Source organism: Apteryx rowi, unplaced genomic scaffold (assembly GCF_003343035.1).
Source record: "Apteryx rowi isolate R43461 unplaced genomic scaffold, aptRow1 scaffold_61, whole genome shotgun sequence".
Classification (NCBI taxonomy): domain Eukaryota; kingdom Metazoa; phylum Chordata; class Aves; order Apterygiformes; family Apterygidae; genus Apteryx; species Apteryx rowi.
In genome coordinates, this window is record NW_020450883.1 from 1,286,788 (window position 1) to 1,308,903 (window position 22,116).

The window sequence follows — 22,116 nt, forward strand, 5'->3', positions numbered from 1 at the left end:
CAAAGCCAGCACCAACTGCAAACTGGTAAGTTGATAAGATGCAAGTAGCAACTATTGTTTATTTGTAAATTAGTTTTGACATGTACCTACATGAGATAAGGAATCATATTATAGCCCCCAAATCACAGGTGATCTGAGAGAAAATTAGGATTTCTGCCTTGAGGTATCTCAAAAAGAACAAGTAGAGTTTTTTCATGGAAAAGAAACTTGACAAGAAAACAGATGCTCAAAACCCCTGTGAGCTATGCCAGAGCTGTGAGTATGTAAATTTGGGATCTGGAGCTCCCACTGTGGAGGCATTTCTTGTGTCCTCAGGGCCCCCTGGATGCTCCAGGTGCGGTGTCGGAAAGGCCAGGACTTGTAAAAATTCAAGACAGGGCTGTCCCAGGGCCACAGACCCTGCTTAATGAATAGTCCCTCACTCTGTGGTACTTCAGACATCCATGGTATAGGTGCCCAGAGCTTGGGAACATGGAAATCTAGGGTTCCTGGCTCAGCCTTAAAGCTTAACTCCTAGCAGAGTCTGATGAGCTGGCTGAAAAAAAGGGAAACCTGAAAGCTTGTCAGATTAGGTTGTACGGTTCTGACACGCATTTCCATTTCAACAAGGCAGTGTTTCCCATCCAAACAACAACAACAAAAACAAACAAACAAATTTTTAAATCAGAAAGTTCCTCAGAAGCTCTAATTGTGAGAATTTAGTTAGCAGGTGCATTGAAATCCTCTGATGAGCATGCAAAACATTCTATTATTTGATTTTTCTGTGGAAAAGCAAGCTAAAAATGTCAGAACGATAAAGGAGAGAGGCAGCAAAACACACAGGAAAATTACAAACAAGGATTTTCCTGCATTTTCTAACATAGTAATCTATTAATATTTTAGATATGATCACTGAATGTTATACAATGTGCAAGTCCTAGTGTTTAGATAATTAGAAGAACATTATAAAAATGCATTCTGGCTAGCAGGGAGGGATTATGTATGGATTGGTTTTAATCTTCAGAAGATCAGATTAAAAAAAAAAATCTTTCTACCTCTTGTATTTAAACAGATACAAAATCTAAACTGTCCTTTTTGTCTAAAAATACACAAATATCTTATATATCATACAATTTGTTTGCAAATTTCCTTTAGAAAATTTCTACAATACTAAGATAGCAAAGCTACAAAATGTCTTCTTTCCTGTAAGAATTTGCAATTTTCTGCCGACTTGCTTAGATTCCTCTCTGCAGGATCTTTGTCTAATTCAGATTAAAATGTCATTGATTTCCCTGTAGGATCTCAGAGAATCTGCAAAGGCCCTTTCCTGCAGGGAATTTCACTTGTGACTGGTCACCACAGCACATCAAAATGGAGCTTACATTCTGTGTGATTTAATTAAACATAATTATGCAAGTTAAGAAACATACTTAAAGGATTGTACTTCAATCAACCCTTTGCTCAACCTTTTAACAGTTATCCGCATGACTTCACAATGTGTTTATATGATAAATAATGCTACAGAACAGGTATGTGTGCAAAAAGGAAGCACAGAGAGGAAGATACGCTCTTAGCTGTGAAAGTAATCCAAAACATGCAAGAACATCCAGGTAAGAATTTTAGTGCAATAGCAAAGCAAAACCTCTGTTTACTCATTTGAAATTAAAAGATCTAGCCTCAAGGTTTTCAGGACTCCACTGAAGTGTTTTTTTTTTTTCCTCTCTCTCCATAATCTTCCTACTTTTCTCTTTCGTTGTCAATAAACATACATTTTCTTTCTGATTATCAGCACCATAGCCATCAGCTGCTAGCCCTGAAGAGCTAAAGAAAGCCCTGCCTAGAAGTACTAGGATGCTACTGTTTAGGAGAGCTTAGATTAAATGAGGAACCTGAAGCACTACTGTACCCACTAAAAAATAAATAAATAAAAAAAAAGGACATTCACAACTGTTGACTTTATAGGGCCCCTGTGAGGCAGCCTTGAAAGCAACCTTCAGCATCTGCTCCTCCAATTTGCATAAGTAATTGGTAAGTGATTAGGAGCACACGCTGACAAAAACAAGCTCAGCATGTGATGGAGTGGGCTGATTCTCTTGCTTCAAATTACACTGAATTTCAGAAAGATTCTGAAAGAATGATTACTTATTTAAAGAGTTTATGACCTTCAGGTAACAGACATCCATGACCTGCCTCAAGAGTTGTGTTCCTGAGGGCCATAAAACTGTCACTGACAAATGGAAAGCAAAAGACAGAGGTTTCACGTCAGCCAGGGCAGACCTTTGGGACTTAATCCCGTGGGAGACCACTGTGACCTCCAGCTAACCCTGCAAAATGCACAGATTCACTTTCTGGACTTGCACTTACCAAACAACATGCTGGGATGAGAAGAAATGATGCAAAAGAAGAAAGCCTACAAGACTACCAGCCACTCAAGAGAAGAGGAAAGGCCTGTCTAAAGGCTGATGCACTTACTGATCCAAACCAGGGGGCTTGTGACTGATACCCTCAGTTAACCCTAGCAAGTTCATCAGTAAAAATAGGATTTTTTTTTTTTTTTTTTTTTGCTCCATGGTTTCTCAGTATTGCCTAGTCAAGGTGTGTCTTCACTCCAGCATTACCTATGTCACTGGCTCTTCCCCTTTGCACAAAGGTCAGCGTCACTGGGATGCCGGCAGCCATACAGCAAGTCAGAGCTGTTCTGGAGTCCTCAGACAGAGCTGCTGAAACACTATGGAGATGTTTGGGCTGTGCCTCCAGCATTTTGTGATGACAGAGGAAAACCTCACTTCTCATTTTGCCTCTCACCAACTGCCTTTTCCTCACACTAGAGAAAACTTTGTGGAGTCACTGAGGACACTGATTTTGTCTGCTGTTTTCTGAATGGTAATAACCTGAGAAGATTTCTCTTGACCAAATGAACAGGCTTCTGTGGCCACAAAAATTCATGTGACTCTATGGCAGTGCCTCCTTGAGCCCTTTCAAGTGATGAGAATGTCCTGTTCCTTCTCCAGGTGGATGGAAACTGCATCACTCAGTGTTAAAACCCCTGTCCTCATTCACAGAGAAGGTGGACTGACCAGGTCAAAGTACTTTGGGAATGCAGATCCCACCACACATCTGTCCCACATGTAACTATGCTATCCAGCCAAGACTGAAGCAGATAATTCTTCGCATATGAAGAAGGCATGGCTTAGGGACAGCCCTGGTTAAAACACTTTGAATAGCTTTGAGACATCTCTTAAAAAGGGGGCAACAGGTATGCAGCATGCCCTGATCTCAGTGTGGCTTGAGCTCATGCTGGTAGGTGACACCTTCGGCAAAGCGCAGCAGGGTCGAGGCCGGCACCTGGCTCGACCCCAGGGGCTGCTGCGGGGAGGGGTGGCCTGAGGGATGCAGCCCTGGGAGAGAGAGTCTGAGGCGGCAGGGGAACCCTGCAGGTCTGGTTCTCCCCTGGGCTGTGAAACCTTGCCATGGGGATACCCTTCATTCTCTTGAGAACCCAGCAGTGGCCCCTTAAACCTGTTTTCTTCCTGGGAAAATGCAAATGGCAATCGGGCCTTGAGCTGTGGATGTGCCATGCCACAGTTAAAAAAAATAAATAAAAAAACATAAAATACAGTACAGGGAGAGCTAATTCAGCTGAGGGGTGAAACAATCTGAAATGAAAATAATACGATTTTTGGTAATCCATTCTTGTAGTGGAAAATCATAACAAAAAAAAACAAATTGGGAGGAATTATTTACATAGACAAAACCTAAAGCAACCATTTATTTTTCTGTCTGACATTACTTCTACTCACAATGTTCAAAGTCAAGTCAGAATTCCTGAGAGTACTGCTAACGTGCTGTAATTACCAGATACAGTCACATTAAAATGATTTCATAACCTCAGTGGGAACTGAGTGAACATTGGTTTAGTTTAATTTGAGCAGGTTCATATCCCAAGAATTTGCCCTTGAATTTCAGTGAAAAATACGGATGAGAAATATGCAAATAAAATTTCCCACAAAGAAAATAATCTACATAATTTAAGCAGAAAGAAGGAATATCACAAATTATGAGAAATCTAAAATTAGTGTTCCTCTTTTCCTAGATTACTGCTTCATCTTTCCTCTGTGTTGTTCTAGGAATTATTCTGCAAGTATTCCTTCCCCTCTTTGCATCACAGGCTCAAGTGTACCAACACATTTGTTGATCCTGCCTTCTCCCAGTACTTACCCTCCCTTTACTACTGGCAGCTTGACACTTGCTGGAGAGAGGGAGAAGCAAGCAGGGCATGGGAAGTAAAAGGATTTCTGCTGTATGTTGCCTGTCGCATTTGTGACATTCCCTGCGTTTGGACTGTACATGCAGGACTCCTCTGAAAAAGTGTCATTCCTGTCTGTGAACATGCTGCTTTAACTAATAATCATGCAGAAAAAAAGTGGTAGGTCCACACACACTGTTGCACATGCACCATGGGGAGTCTGTGGTTGGTCCAGATGGGAGAGATTTCCTACCTTTTACCTGCAGATTGAGGCTGCTGGGACGCAAGGGCTGCTGCCTGCAAATCACAGGCTGCTTTTCAGTGGTTATACCAATTACTTCTCTGTCCAGGATACAACCATCCCGATATATTAAGCACTAAAAAAAGAGAGGGGTTATAAGTCAGCATGAAATGGCTTCAGCGAACATCTGCTGTAAGCTGTCTGTGTGGCAGTAGATGAATGTGAACTCTTGGAATTAATCAAGCAGGGCACGACCTTACTGAAACATTTATGAAAAAGCAGTTGCACACCATGGCAACAGAGTCTCCTCGCTCGCGCTCGCATGCGGCGGGAGGCTCTTCACCAGCCCAGGCTTCCGCGCTTCTCTTGGGAACAAAAGGGACAAGAACTGCTATCGATGCAATTGGTTTTGTGAACTGCACAGGTCACTCTCGAGCATGAGGGCCGGTGAATACCTGGTATTCCCGGCGGTCTGTGTAGAGCTCGCTCAGTGGGCTGCATAACTTTTGCTTATAGTCACAGGCTGGCGGGCTTCATTGTGGTCAGAGCAAAGGCAAAATAAGCTGAAATGTATACCTTATTGACTTGGTGGCAAATAGGACTGCTCCAGAAGAACAGTGTCTGCCTTTTGGGACTCTTGTCCGATTCACCTCCTTTGTGGTATAATTTTCAGTGCTTCTTTTCTCTGGAGGCCAGCAGACCCCAGTGAAGGACAGGATCATGTAGACATTTGAACCAAGCAAGCAGCTCTTGGGCTGTACTAGACAGGCAGGCCATAATGTTCTTAAGCTCAGCCCCTTATTTTCAGGCATGCCAAATTTGCACCGTCACCACAGAGCTTGTTATTGCTTAAATTTCACACAGCAGCTGATTTTGTTTTCACTCCAGCCTGTGACACTGTTGACTTTCACTCTTCATTGCTAAACCAAGAGAGTCAGCGCTGTCTCTGCCATGATGTGGGAAATGTTTCACCTTGGTACTCGACTTTCTCAGCTTTTCTACCTGACTCCATGCAAGCTCTTCCATGGATTTTCCAGCTAACAGTCCAAAATAACTTCCCTACTATTCTTCATTTTCTTCATATTTCTTTTAAATTGTGTCTCTGCCTTGGTCAGTCAGTTCAGAGGGGAATAACAGGCCAATTGGCACTTGCTTCAAATTTGCAAGTAGCAGCATTCATTAATAAATAACAGTGAATTGTGGGTGGGTGGATAGCCAGGAAAATCAAGAGACTTCATTTTTCATTGGGAAAAAACATACTAAAATGTTACGTATATTACTATAAAAATCAATACCAGTTATTTAAAAGTAAACCTCTTCCTAAAATACAAAGTACAGATCTTTCAGTTTATGACAGTGTTTAAATGTATGTTTTCATACATAATCAGGTTAACCACTGTCCCATTCTCTGTTATGTTTTGTGCCTATTAATCACTGCCAAGTGGTACTTTACTTGTCCTCCTCCAAAACATCACTCTTTCTTTCAGAAGACCAGGCAAAGAGAGAATATAATTATACGTTTGTATTTCTACCTCAGGATTTTGTACGCCTTCTAAACAATGTAGGCGAAATGTTTCAATAGAAATAGTCACCATGTATTTTATCTTTTACCCCTTCCCTTACATTCCTCATGTTTTCACACACTGAAAATAAAAGGTACCAAAGTAAGCCACTATTCTGAACAAATGGCTAGGCTGACTTTGAAGGTGTCAAGGAGCCACGTATCAGCGAAGCGCTGTCCCCGAACTCCTGTTGCAATAGAAAGTCTTTTCTGAGCTCAGAGAGACACAAAGATTGGTGGATCTTGCCTGGGTACAAGCTCTTATTTCCTTAAAATGGCTGAACTCAAACCACAACCCTTCCCTCAGTAAGGACACCAAAAACATTACTCACCTCCACCCAACCTCTTCTTTTCACTTGTGAAAAACAACCACCAGCACCCTTGGAGGCTGGGACAAGACCTGTGAAATTTAATTATTACTGTGATGTAAGGATAACGTTCAAGCCTGCTCTGTAGGTGGGTATCAGGGCAGTGAATAAGTGAGCTCCTAACCACCTTCATAACAGAGGATTTAACTGGTGCAGAACTCTTCCGGGTGGGAATTTCAGACAGTCATGGAGATTTCCCAGAGTAGCCCCTGCTATGCATAGGCCAATTGGTTGGCAGTATTTGTATGCTTAAATTGTGCTGATGAACAGCCTGGGGGGAACATGTGGCCACCCCAGCAAGTACCCCAGGCAGCTTTTGCAGCAGAATTGAATAAAATGTATACCAATAATTCTAACTAATCAGTAGAAATGCTTCCTACAGATGAATGGATGGTCCCAACAGACAATCTTGTGTATGTAGTTAAGCTAGATGGCAGATGTTTTGTAGATAATTTAAGATAATCAGTAGAATCAGATCATGTATGTGATGTACCTCCACAGGGCAGGTGGGTTGTATAAATCCAGGAGAAGAGCAGTGAGTGAGTCTTACATGATCCAGCTGAAGATGTTGCAAAGACCCTTGAAATGGAGACTCCCATCACCATCCAGACAGTGACCAACCTTTCTGTTTGAGACATTCATTTCCACAAGGGAGCCTTACCCAGTGCAAAAGAGCTCAATAAATTAGGGATTTTTTTTTTCATAAAAAATTTTGCCTGTGAGTATCTGTGCAACAAAATAGAGTTGAAACAGATCAACAGTTCCAAAAATTTTTAGTGAGTATTTGACACAGAACATGCTACCTGTAAAGCTATTATATGATTACCTTATCATTGCGTTAGAAATCAGGTATAAAAGAAACTGTTACCAATTTCTGCTTGTCCTCCCTCCTCAATATTAGATTTAAACCTAGACGAGGATATTTATCTCATGTTAGAAATGTCATTGTTTGTATAAACACCAGAGCTTCCTGAAAAAATAGCAAGAGAACAAACTTCTGCTGAAAATCAAAAAAGTTCGCAATCAAAATGTATTTCAGGAATGTGAAAATTTCAACTTTTTGAAGTGCTATGTGCTATTTTGTTTTTGTGTTCACTAAGTTATCTAAATATTTAGTTACGCTCTAAAAGCTCTTTGGATTTTGATTTAATACTATTATCTACTATTCATTTTTATTTTTATATCAGACTTAGGACCATAAAATTCCATTTCATCTTAATTTTCTAAGTTTCAAAATTTTTGTTCCACATTGGAATGAAAATTAGAAACTCTCAAATATTATTTTGGTTTGAAATGCTGTTAAAAATTTCAATGTTTTTACAAGGGCTTCTTTTTTACTTTAACCTGGAAGGTCTTTCTTTCTCTCTCTCTCTCTCCCTGTCTCTCTATTTATTTTTGTCATGTTATTGTCAACATGAATGACCAAAATCACTTGAAAATGTCCCACTTAAAAATGTCTTAGAGATCACAGTGTTTTCTTTGGCTTCCATGAAGCATCACATTTTTCTAAGTATGATCTTCTTTACATCATGGCATAAAGTTAGTTACCTTTAGTCATACATAATATTTATTGTAATGTTCCCTAATGGAGATAATTAATTGAACCAAAATGCTTTGATGTGGTTGAGACAAAATATTTTCATAACTTCAAAACAGTTGATGGGCAGCTTTTTAGACTTCGTTCTGTAAAAGATTTTAAAGCAGTGACTTTTCTTCTGACCAAGAATGAAAAAATGGCAAAATGGTAAAATTTCCTACTTAAAGAAATTACGTTTTCTTAGAAGCTTCATAAAATATTTACTGACAGACTTTAGCACAAGTGGTTGTCACAGAACATAATGTGGGAACAAGAGACTTCTGATGCTCTTGTAGGAACACATGCAAGTCCCAAGTAAAATTTCCTCTAGCTCTGTACCAAATCTCTGATACAGGTCAAAAGTGAAAGAGTCAAAGAGGGTATGGGACAGAAAGTTTCCATTCTTTACTGACAGTAAATAATATGAGGAAGGGTTTGGTCACCAGCAGCTCCTTCATTTCTTGTGGTTTATACGTGTGCTGGAAATGATCCTCATGAGATCCTCATTTCATCATCTGAGCAAAAGGATAAATCACGGCACTGTCATATTTCATGCCACAAGAGTACACAAAATAAGACCTTTCTCACTCCTTTAAATGTGCATTCAAACCAGCAGTGAATCAATATTTTATGATCCCATACACTGAGACTAAAAAGGCTTTCTTTCCAGCATGCTTGACCTAAGGGGAGGAAATGAAAAATGGTCTCTAGCTTATCTCTAACAGCCTACCTAGCATACTAATGCTGAATCTGGAAAAAAAGGCAAAACTTAAAATATGCATGAAATTCAGTCCTTGGGTTGAAGCACGGAGAGTAATTCAATACTCCATAACCAGCAGCACCAGTTCTGCAATGGACAATCATCAGTAGCAATTCTTGCAATAGGAAGTGGGTCCTTGAACTTACAGTTTGATAGGTTAAAAGCTTCTCTGCTCTCTCTGAAAGTTTAAAGCCTGAAGCACAGAACATTACCCTCATTCTGTTTTACTTTCTGACAATTCTTCTTCTTCGCTAGGATAAACTGTTGGCCCTCAGACTCACTATTTATACATCCATGACATACATCCATGTCATTGTTCAATGGTCATTTAACCACATTCTAATCCCAAGCAAAATGTGTATGTGTGTGTGTGTTACTCAACTTAGGTTTAATTTAGAGGTTGTGAAAACCTAAGAAGCAGTCATTATCAGATTATGTGAAATGCATTAATTGAAATCGGTAGTACATACATACATAAATATATATAAATATATGTGTATATATGTGTGTATATATATGTATACACACACACACACACACATACACGCATATAAGAGTAGAAACAAATAAGGGACAGTTAGAAATACGTTGTAACATAGACAAAAAAACATTTCTCAGCATACCTAAAAGTTGGCATGGAGCAGACATATGAGCAATTTCTACTCAGAAATTCCTCCAAGCTCCTATTGATACACCAGGATTACTAGGGTTTCCTAATGGGGCTCTCACACAGGCTTGGAAAGAAAGCTAGACTGACATGAGCAACAGTATTGCAAACCAGCAACATCTCTAAGTCACTATATATCTTTCCTCGATATGACTAAGAAGGATTAAGGGGGCAAAACAGATGGGCTTCTGCTCAGGGAGAGTTACACAAAAAGCTCAAACGCTACTGCTCCAAAACAGGTGGAAAGGTCATCTTTGGGGAACAGAGATGGTTAACRTGGTAACCGTACCTGATTCTCAATGCTGTGGTTCACAGGATACTTCTGAGATTGTAGCAGTCTCCTTGTATTATCTAAACATCAGAAAAAAATTCTTCTTCTTCATTTTCTTCCAAGCCAATAAATCCCCACACACCTCTGGTTCTTCAGGCTGGGAGAAATAAGTCTTTGCTGGCAAAGAAACCTGAGGCAGAAGCAGCAGATAGGGAGTTTCTGTAACAGTACATCTTCCCGCTAGCAAATGTGCCTCAGCAGGGAGAGGAAATGTTATCTACCTCCAAAATCCTCTGCCCTTTCCTGTAGGAATATGTCTCACTTCTGCGACCTGATCACAGCATGAATATTTCCTGACTAGTCAGGAATTTTGATCCTGGCATCTTCTGAAGCTGTCTCCACTAGAGACTTAGCTGAGATGCTTGGGGCCAAACCATGCAATCGCTTACCATTTGAAACAGCTTCTTTTGCAACTGCATAGTTTTATGTAAGTGTAAAAAGTTCAGCACTAAAATAGCAAGGAAACTGAAAAGTGTAGGTACATTTTAGAGAGTTATAGTAGTTGTTTTGAGCTTTGACTCCCAGCAGCACAACCCATTACTTTAATGAATGCAAACTGGGAAGGAATACATAGACTTACCCATTTGATTTTAGGAGCAGCCAGATTAGCAAGTTAAAGCCCATAAAGTACTCTGAAAGTTCAAGGTGCTTTGTTTTAATCTGTGCTCAGTCCATTTTTCCTCAGTGGAAAAATATTCACTACCTTGTTCCTTTTTTATACTGGCTGTGAGTGGACGTTCCTGAGGAACCTCTCAAAGCAATGTGCAGTTCAGTCATTTGAATCTGAAATCCATTGACAGAGTGAAAGGTTTGCCTTGTGAGCATAGACTAGATTTTTTGGAAAAAGGAGAAGCTTGCAGCTCCTTCTTAAGTTACCACTGGGTTGATTAATGGATGTACTCCACCTTCGATTTTAACTGCAGAATTTTCCTTCAAATTCAGTTGCAATCTTCCTATCTCTGCAGAGCACAGAAACTCACATAAGTATTTCATGTAACTGAATTGGACTTCAGGGATTTTCTTCTTCAGGCTCTTCTCGCAGTCTTTCACTTTCACCTTTTGCTTTGAGGTGCTGCTTAAAAGCACTCTTCTTCCTCAGGTTCTGTTCCTCATGCCACGGCTAGAGCATTCAAAGGAATGGCAGGTCCCTCCTTTTGACTCATTTAATCATTCTCTGTCTAATAAACAGTAATGACAGAAAACCCTACACAATTCTGAAGGGCAAGCCAAAGGGAGAAAAGAAACATGACTGTCAGTACAATGTTTGTGCCTTAATGACTGCTGACACTGTGAAGAACGATGAAATAAATGGTTCTTTACAAGGTGTAAATGTGATTGAAAATTTATTAGGACCACATATTCATTAAGGCCTTATCTGAAACCCTATTGAAAGAAGTAATAGGTAGACTGCTTAGGCTTTGCTCTGAGCCCAAAACAGTGCCCATTATCTAAATATCATTCAAATTAAGATGGTTGAACAGCTGTCTTATCAACTCTATTAAAATATTTTCACCTGTCCACAGAATTTTAAGGGAAAAATAATATGTGCTTTAAAAATGAAATTCTTAGCAAGGCAGAAGGCCCTATACTCCACATAAAAGCTGCTTAAGCCATTATATTCAAATGTCCAGCCTGGCGCACATTCAGGATCTATAAGAATATCTTTCTTTTACACTATATTTACCACGTCAGGAGCTTGTCTGTGCAGTCGTTTTTCCTTGGGATTACTTATATGTGTGAGAGCTCGCCAAAGTGAGTCAAGGTTGTAACATCAACAAACCATATGAGTAAAGGTTAGCTTGGGTAAGACCTGAAAAATCAAATCCTAAAAAAGCAGGAATGAATTTACATATCCAGCTGGCATAAATTTCAGTGAAATCAACCAAGAAGCTAGGAAGAGAACTAACAAAAAACAATCCCAAATGTCAAACAACAAATCTGAAAACAAACAGAAATAAAGTAAGCCTACAAGCCTCCACTGTCCCTATCCATTTACTATTCTGTGTGTGTAACATTAGCATTGTGAAGTAAAACAGCTACAATTTTGGGGGTGACTATTTTACCAAAACTAGCAATAATTGCTGTTAAAAAAGTAAATACCAGAAATGAAAAATAAATACTCTCTTTGTATTTGGATGTAATCCCAGGCAGGCACACTGTAAATGAAAAAAAGAAGTGTCCCTTACAGTGAGGCTTTGGCTCTTCAGTCTAGGTTTCCAAACAAGCTCGTCACATTCCAAACACTTCTCACTAAGCTTTTTGCAATTCCTTGGTTCTTCTTCCACCTCACAAATAATGCCATTTATATTTCAGTGGGATAAATTCAAGAGTAGGAGTGTGTTAACAGTTTGCTGATGGCACAAAGTTAGTAGGCATTTAAATAAGGAAGAACAGCAAAATATCTTGTGGAAAAAATGGATGCTTCTGAGAACTGAGATAACAGAAATGGAACAAAATGCAAGTATGTAATGTGCAAAAGCATGTATTTAGGTATGGGAAAAATGCCTTTTTAGGGGGGAAAAAGGTATCCAATAGATGAAACCAGAAGACAGAGAAGACATCTGGATGATACAGGTTATCCTACAAGAGCTGGATAGGTTGAAGGGAAGATACAGTAGATGAGGTATTTCCACTGTCGATAGGAATGTATTAATGAAATCACCCTCGCCACTACCAAGACCTCATGTGGGATTTAAGTTTGGTCACCCCTATCTGAGAAAGAGATATTTACATTCAAAAGCTACCAAGAATAGAAACTAGGAGGATCAAGAGAATGAAGTTTCTGTATTATGGGCAGAGACTGAAGGAGACTGGCTGTTTTAAGTAGCAAAATGAAAACTGAGGGACAATGGACAGTGTACAAGTACATGAAGGAGGAGAAAAAACCTGTGAAAAGAGAGGTTCTAGTTAAGGCAAAGGATAAGTAGACATAAGGGAACAGGAAGGATGTTAGGCTGAAAACCAGAAGCAGTTTCCCATAGGTAGACAACCCTCCACTTCTGCTTTCCTTCCTATCCCCTTGCTTCAGACATTTATCCTGTTATAGAGTTGGTGCCTTTCTGCTGTGCAAGAGAGACCACATGAAACTCTTTCTGTACTTTCTGCAGTTTGTGACTTGGTGCTTAGTCTTTATCAGCTCATGTGATCAGACAAGCAGACCCCTATTAGCAGAAATCACACTTGGGGACCCTGTGTAGCAGGGCAGCAACTTATCCTGATTCTTCTTCTCTTTGACACCCTAGGACATAAATATCTCTGAACAACTTAGTCCTAGAGCTTAACTGTAAAGTCCCACCTCTTCTGCAAAGTTATATCTGTAATCAACATCTGCTGATCGCATATATGCAGAGGTATTGGGCTATAAGAGTAGTTTAGTGCAAGTTAGACCAAAGGATTAACAGAACTTTGTTATCAGTCATGTATTTATTAAATTTCTATCTAATGCTAGCTAATGCAATTCTGGTTTATTTGAATTATATCATGTTTAAACATATCTGTTAATCTTATATCTTTGCAGCCCAGGAGTGAAAAATCATTGCATGACTTTAAGGGTTATTTGACTCTACAGTGTGACACAAAATTAAATATGATGATATGCTCTGCAGTGTGCAGCATCCATATAAAAGACAGACTCAAGGCCAAATTATGGATGCCTTTCTCATGAGGATCATTTCATTGATGCTTCAACTGGTAAGTAGTCATCATGTTCAAACATAACACAGATTATTTATACAGAACACATGCTATCAGGTTTTTGTTTGAGGCTGTGACTGAAATATCTTCCTGCGCTAACAAACTTTTCAGCAAAAAAGCTTTCAGGAGGCCTAACCTCCACAGAATAAAAATGGAAACAGCTACCCTGTTTCTGTAGCCTCTGTTGTGTCTCATTGAAAATTCTGCATCCAGAGCTGTAACAAAGAAGGAGGATGAAAGGGGAAGCTTAGCAGAATGTATTGGAGTAAAATGTTGCCAGCCCTCACCATCTACCTTTTCTTTTTATTTAATCAGACTCTGAGACTAAGGAGTACTTAATTTACATGCTTTGTTAATGGCACTCAAAAATAGCATACATTTCTGATCATAAAAATGTAAGAACCATGCAACAACCATAATGCTATTCTGCTGGAAAATAACATGTGAGCGACTAGATATCTTCTGTTTGAAATCATATCCTTCAGTGCTGCTGGAATACACAGGGCTTATTTTTTCTTCAGCAAACACATCCTTCCAGCAGTCAGACATAGGGAAATAGGAAATGAAAAATGTAGCCAGTTGGCCAAGATCAAATTGGAATTTTGCAGGCATGAATATAAATGTAAACTGCATTTTCAAAGGCATAGTGGGAGGAAATGGAGTACTACTCACAAATCCTGCTGTTATTTGCTTGTATGTAAATTCCCAAGCTTCTTTTTAATCCACATAACTCTACATCTAAGCACTGCTTTTGGAGTCTGATCCAAAGTCAGTGAAAAGATTTATTTTGGTGCCTGCAATGAGGTGTTTAAATATATAAATGTCCTGGTTTTCAGAACTGTTGAACAGTTGTCATTCCTCTTTATTGTTTTTTAAAACCGACTGTTTAGCACTCATGAAAATCAGGCCAATCAATTGCATGCCTTCACATGGTTTTGGATGGCTAATTTAGGAAACCGAGTTTGACCAAAGCTTGTGATAAAAATAATTCTCTTCAACTTAAAAAAAAAAAAAAAAAAAAAACACCTTCAAATGTCACTGTACCTTTTGTATAACAGCTATTGAAGAAAGGCCATGGCTGGGAAGTGGTATTTAGTTAATTACTGCCATGATCATTTACAAATGGAGTGCTGTTAAATTGTTTGTGAGTATTTTGGTACCATGGTGTGACAGAACCAGTGCAAGAATGGAGATCACTCATTCACCCTGCAACTGCCCTCCTGGCTCCAAACTTTCATTTCAGCCACCAGAAGAGTTTATATTAAGGAGGGTTGAGAGGCATTTTTGTTAACTGGGGAAAGGAGAAGGAATGAAGAAAGAAATGGTTTAGCTGTGGTGCAGTGAGTATATTTTAAATGCTAGGACTGCAGGGAGGAACAAGTTACTGTGACCATAACCTTGGTGGACCACCTGTCTTCAAAGGAGTGGAGGTTACCTGGGATATAAGGAGATCTAAGCTACTGAAAAAGGATGTTTGCTGCTTCTGATGGGGGTGTGCCTTCCCTGGTTGTTCCAGTTACTCCTTTTGTCTCAGCAGAGAGGAGAGAAGATACGGACCATCTACCAGTTGGAAGAGAGAGGATCACACACTGCAGATCTTGCACTGTGTTGGGTGGAAGTGCTGGCCAACAGGGCAGCTTTTGTCCATGAATTCTTAATAAGAAAACCATAACTTTGACTATACATGCTGCTAAGATTACTGAGGTATCTTGAATGTTGAGGCTGGGTTACTACAGGAACATCTATGAGTGGCAACTGCAGGTGCCAACACCTGGCCCTGAGTTAAGTTGTGTTATTTACAAGCAGTGAATTGCAATTATATGTGTACATTATCTTCCCTTTTCATGCAATACATAGTCAACACAGAAGCTGTTACTTAAAGGTTTCAGTGAGAAATGTTATTTAAACTTCCTGGAAATCTAATTTTCTCTCTTTCCACATCTTTATTTCAGTTATATTGCTAAAAAAAAGGATCAAGAAGCACAAGAAGAGCAGTAGTATAACGGAAATGACTGTCTTGGTAGGCTGAATCTTTTGTGTCTTTGTGCTGATTTTGTATCTTCCAGAGCCATTTGTAACCTTAAATTAGTCTCTAAAAGTTTATTCAGCACGCAGGAAGGCAGATGTGCTTTTTGCCATCACAAAACCATATTTATTTTAATCTGCATAAAATACTTGTATTCTTATCACCACTAATTGCATGATCCCTGGTAATTTGCCAGCTTAATGATATTTGTCACTTCTGATCAGTGCTTTATCACAGAACAACTCATTCACGCACTTACAGAGGAAACAACATATAAAATAGATTACTACGGATTTATCTGTTTGGGAAGTATTAAAATCTATAGATACAGGAAATAATAATATAATAAAAATAACATAATTCATTTGAATTTATCTAAGACAATGCAACATTAAAATTCATAATGACTGAATATCCTTATTTTTTAATGTATTTTTCCAATGCATTTTAGTACCATTCCTCAAGTTGAGATTTGATATAGATGAATCAAATTCCACACATTTCTCAGTTTTATATTTGTGTATTGTATATTTATTTCAGTTTTATATTTGTGTAGTAATAATATTTAGCTAAATGGAGCACTGCTGTGGTGCCTGCCTACTAACATACCCAACAGGTACCCAGCTAGTACCCACTTAAGTGCGTGGGGACGCCCGACCGTGATATTTGCTCTAAGCTTTACAATATTTCAGGAAAACTTGTACAGTCAGCCACAGATGGCAAAGTTTGGTGTGCTATGATAGCATGAAACCACTTTTCAGATAACTAGCTTTGCCCGGTTCTATTTTTTGGTAGAAGCTGAGATTCCAGAGTGCTAAAGAATATTCTGCCTTCATTTCAGTGTAATGTAATAACCCAGAGTGATAAGTGAGTGGTTTTATTTATTTCCTTACTTTTAAATTAAAATGATCTCCTGTACCGCAAATGATGTGACAGATTCAAAACAGGAGTGGGCACCTTTTATACATATACCTCTTGTGAATGCTTCCTTATAAATAGTGGCAAACCAGGTTTACAAGGGTGTAACTGAGGCCCTTGGGGAAGCTGACAAGTGAAGGAGCATGTTGTGTTTATAGAGCAGGACAGGGTCCTTCCCTCAGTCTGCTGCACCATGTACACAGCTGAAAGGCAAAAGGGGAGCAGGTGGGAAGAACCTACAACATGGAGTTTCTATCTCCGTGAAGTCACCACCAAGGTAATTTTTACGGCATTTTAATGCCAGCTACCTCTGATTTAAAGAGAACAGAATTAACCCTTTTCAATCAGAAGAAGTGTCTTCTTCATATTTTCTAACAGCAGAAGCAGATCTAATGTCTCTTTGATGTAAGATAACTGCAATGCTATATTCCACGATTAAATCACAATGGACATGTTCCACTACAGATATTTTCTTACAGTTACCAGAGGGCCTTTATAGGACTATGTCCTATCAAAGTAAGTGAATTTTTACTGTTACACTTGCTGGAATAAACCAACCCTCCCTCTACGGTTTTCAATTCCCTAACAATGACAGTGGTTAAACACCCAGCCCCAGATGTACGTGGATATGTGCAAACCTGTTCAGTTCATCTTTAATTGAAACTCTGAAATAAGCCACTTGGCACTAAGAGGCTTTGCTAAGCTCCCAGACTGACTCTTGAATTAGCACAGCTGACCCTGCTGTACTCAGCTGCTTGCATACTAACTAGGTGATCAATTTTCTTTTATTTTAATGCTTAAAAATGTGTTGTCCTGCTGCAGTGTACTCTTGTTCTTAGTCTTTCATGAATAATTAGCAATCAAAATGGAAAGGTAGCTGTTTTTTCAAAGTAACTTCCCCAACTCTCATTAATCATCTGTGATTAGCTGCAAAATCTCGAGGGCTACCATTATTCTTTGAAGTTCCACAGTATCATTTGGCTAGTCCTTACCGCTGGGCATGACAGTGATAGGATTGACATGGCCATTTTAAAAACACTTGGTCTGCTTTTTGTACCACATCTCATTCACAGTGTTTACATACACATGCATGCACGTACTTGCACACAGAGTCTTATTACATTTCTGAAATTCAAGATACAGGAGCTTACATAAAAGACACTACTGCAACAACAATTTTCTCATGGCACTTTATAGACTCAAAGTGCTGTACAGACATTAACTAATCGATCTTCACAACACCCTTGCAAGATAGGTAATGTGGTATTATTACTCTGATTTTTGGGAAAGTCAGATGTGCAAGGCCCTGATCCTGTGATGCGCTGAGCATCATCAGCTGCTCTGGACTGCAGAGGGGATAAAGAGAGGGTGTCACTTCTGGGAAGCATYTTGTAGTTCACCAGATCATCCTCCAGGTGGTTATTACATAGTTATATTTAAGAAAGAAATACTCACCATCCTGAAGCTCTTGTTAAGAATAGTAGGTACCTCCAATTGCTCAGCATAGTTGGCTATTTCAGTTAGACCCTAAAATATTGACCAAACTCTTTTGAAGATCTTAAGACGTCAGGAATTAACTTGGGATTTCAAAGTGGGAGCATGTAAGTTCCTGTCCCTGTCGTGCTTTACTCACCAAGCTGCACTACACACTCCTCAGTTCCTCCTCAAAGCTCTCCCCACCCCTGTGCTCTCCAGTGCCAAAACCAGACCTGTAAGGAAAAGGTCCTAGATCCAAGACTGGTCTGGGGGAAATTCATTCTTGTTTTCAGCACTGCGAAATAATTCTCATTGCATTGCTTGTAGGGAGCAGAAATATGACTTAAGGTACTGAGAAGTGTGAGAATCACATTTTGGAGAACATCAAGTTTATTTATTTATCTATAGAGTATTTAGCTACCCTCAAACTAGTTCAAATGTAAATTAAAAATATTAATTGAGCTATAAATAATAACAGATTAAAAACAGTGATTAAGATATAATGACACTGGTGTTTATGTGCATTGACATGGTATACATGTTCTGTGTACACACAGCTTTCCTCCTAGATTTGTACAGCCTGAATGGAGTCTTCACTGCTGAAAGATTAAAGTTAGTTCAGATATGCTTCCTCATATGGTATGCATATATTTCCAAAATTTTGTAGGTAGTCCTGGGATAAATTGCTGGAGAATGTCTGTGTGCTTGAATCACCTCTGGAAATATAAGCAGGTTGCTACCTTTTATTTAAAGTCTCTACAGAGAAAATGTCACAACCACACTCTATGGTAATATTTCCCAAATTTACTGGCTCCAGATTAGAAAGATAACACTTCTTGCATTAAAAAGGATGGAAAATCTAAGCACTGACTATAGCAATCAACAAARAGACCTGAAGCTTTCAGTCACACAAACTCGTCTTGTCTACTTTTTCTAGCTATACTGCCTTATGTAACAAAAGATATTACCTCCATTACCCAACCTTGTTTTGCCAGATCAAAGAAGGATTTTTTTTGAACAAACTCTTTTTTGATAAAGTTGTTCTTCTGACTGCCTAACTTTGTATTATTGTTATTTATATGCAAAGTTAAAAATATTTTTATATTTATATTGTGATTAGCATCCCAACAAGTCCTAAGATCACAGAATCACAGAATAAATGAAGCTGGCAGGCACCTCTGGAGATCATCTGGTCCAGTTCCCTGCTCAAGCAGGGTCAGCTACAGCAGGTTGCCCAGGACCATGTCCAGTTGAGGTCTGAATATCTCCAGGGTTGGAGAATCCACAGCGTCTCTGGGAAACTTGTCCCACTGTTCAACCAACCTGACAGTAAAGAAGTATTTTCTTATGTTCAGGTGGAATTTCCTGTGTTTCAGTTTGCACCCATTGCCTCGCTGGGCACCATTTAGAAGAGTCTTGCTCTGTCTGCTTTACAGCATCCTCTCAGATATTTTTATGCATGTATGTGATCCCCCGAGCCTCCTCTTTTCCAGGCTGAAGAGTCCCAGCCCTCTCAGCCTGTCCTCATATAACAGGTTTTCCAGTTCCTTATTCAGCTTTGCTCACCGCAGCAGGTCCATGTCTCCCTTGTACTAGGGAGCCCAGGACTGGACCCAGCACTCCAGGTGTGGCCTCACTAGGGCTGAGCAGAGAGGAAGGCTCATCTCCCTCAACCTGCTGGCAATGCTCTGCCTGATGCAGCCCGGGAGGGGCTTTGCCATAAGGACCCACTGATGGCTCATGGTCAGCTTGAGATCCTCAGGGCTTTTTCTGCAGAGCTGTTCTCCAGCCGGTCGGCCTCCAGCCTGYGCTGGTGCATGGGGTTATTCCACCCCACGGCAGGACTCTGCACTTCCCTTTGTGGAACGATGCTCAAAGATAGCTGAATGGCATACACAAATGAGCACATGCCACCTCTCTACCTTCTCCAGGAAGGTGTTCTTTGCACCAACAGACACACATGTCCTTTATAAAGAATAAAGAAACCTACCAACAGTGAAATGAAAACAAAAAGTGAAGGAGCCAGAATGTAATCCCTCCAGTTCAAATTTGGCCTGAGTACAGAAACAGCCCTACTTCTCACAAAAAAAAGCAGTTAGTTTTTCCTTTCCAAATCTCATCTATTCCAGGCACTCCTTTGGAGAGACGCAACAAGCTCGCAGACTAATCCAGTGCAGAGCTGTTGGCAGCTAGCTGAGGTTTGCACGCAGGGCATGTTTTAATTTTGTAGACACTATTCTTGAAAGGGCATTTTGGGGGAACAGCAAGCTGGCATTTGCAGTAACTTAAATGTGAAATAAAATTGTTATATTTTGAGTCCTTTTGCCCATACTGCATTTTCAAAGTACAAGCACTGTCCATACTAAGTATAACTGTAAATACACTTACAGTTCTTCAAGTGAAAAGGACTAAGAGAAGTCTGTAATTCTATGAAGTATGGGATGAACCCTGACAAAAAAATAACATATTTTCTTAAATAAATCTGCTTTGTTCTGTATAAGAGTAAATCTTGCTGATTAATGATAGTGCTAAAATTTGATAATCTTGATCAGGGTTGTTTTATTTTATATCTGTAAAGAGAGGATTCTTCTTTTTCTTTTTCTTTTTTTTTTTTTTCTTTCTTTCTTTTTTTTTTTTTTGATGCACAGTCAAATACACACAACTGCTCAGTACCAATGCCAAATGAGGAGATTTAGATGCAAAGTTTTGGGGATTTTTCTTTTCAGGGAGTTTTAATGAGACTATTTGGTTATAAGGAAAAATTTGTCAGCAAGCTTTCCATAACTGTTAAGGAAGACAACACTTGCACTGCAACCAAAATATAGGACATGCTTCCACTAACTCTAGAGAAAAAAAGTTAAGGGGTGGAACCTATAAATGATTTTGACACTCACATTTTAGTTGCCTACCCTTACCAAGGGAAAAACAAAACTCAGATGCCTTGGCTCCACAGCCAGACAGTGGAGACATTTGGGCACCTGAGATCTGAAAAGTGTTTTTGAGAAGATCTATCAAACTCTCATTTTCCATGGGGCTGTGCATAGCTTCACATGCATGGATTCTCTGAGGTCTAATATTTTGGAAACTCCAATAGAGCTAAAGTATTTGTAAATTCTCTCCTATGTAGTTTTCTTGGTGCCTGTCACGCTGTCATGCTATGAAGGTTCGATAGCAACGACTGAGACAGTAATATAATAACAATAAAAAAGATGTTTATTTCCTCACACAAGTTCTTGGATTAGTAACATCCATTAAAATAATGCGATTGCTAATTTAGGAAGGATAACACAAAACCATCAGTTACTAATTTAGAAAGGATAACCTGAAACCGTCGATTACTGCGTTATTAATGGGAAGGACTGCTTATCCCTACTTGAAAGCTTTCTTGTTCACTCTCCTAGTGAGAGGGCTCTCAACCTCGAGGAGTTACCTTAACCCAGCGTCCCAGGAAAAGGGGAGGGGGGGGATACTCACGGTCCAGCCGGAGAGGATGGTCAGGTCACGTTCCCGTCCCTGCTCAAACTCTCCTAGCTCCCAAGTCTCTTTTTATACGGCTGGGGCTCTGGGCAAACACTGCTTTTGCTGGCTTTTGCGAGTTTCACAATCACAGGACTGTCTGTTTGTCTGCTTGGGGGGACCCTGCTAGCGAGGCAAGACCACAACACCTCCGTATTGCTTCTTCCCTCCCCGGGGGTCCGTGCAGATTCCAGGTGGCAGACCTCTTCAGTCTTGTTAATGCTGCCATTCCGCAGCCTTGCGCATATCAGTCCTTGCGCATATCGGTTGGTAGACGACTTTAGTCCTGTTAAGTCCTCTGTTCAGCAGCTTTGTGCACGTCAGCTCTTGTGCTATCAGTTCTTCTGCATATCAATTGACAAACTTCAGTCCTGTTAACTCTTCACTCGCCCGTCAGTGCCTAATATAATCAGGACTGATGCTACAGCTTTTCTAGAGGCATTAATAAGATGTCTCTCACGTTATTTTCTGCATATGTTTATGAAACTTATAATACTTAATGCTTTGGGACTGCTACTCTGCTCAGTGTGAAAAAGAATTAACAAGCATGTTCTAATATTACTGCAGAGAATTGCTGTGCAAAGGTAAAAAGATATAGTTTGGTTACACAAACCTGCTCCTTTAGTAAACTCGATGGAAGAATGGACATCCAAACCATCACATTTATTCTGATTTCCAGCACAGTACAGACCACAATCTAAACTGCCATTCTGAATGCTAAGGGACTGTCTCTGAGGTGCAAAGGGAAAGAGTCTTGT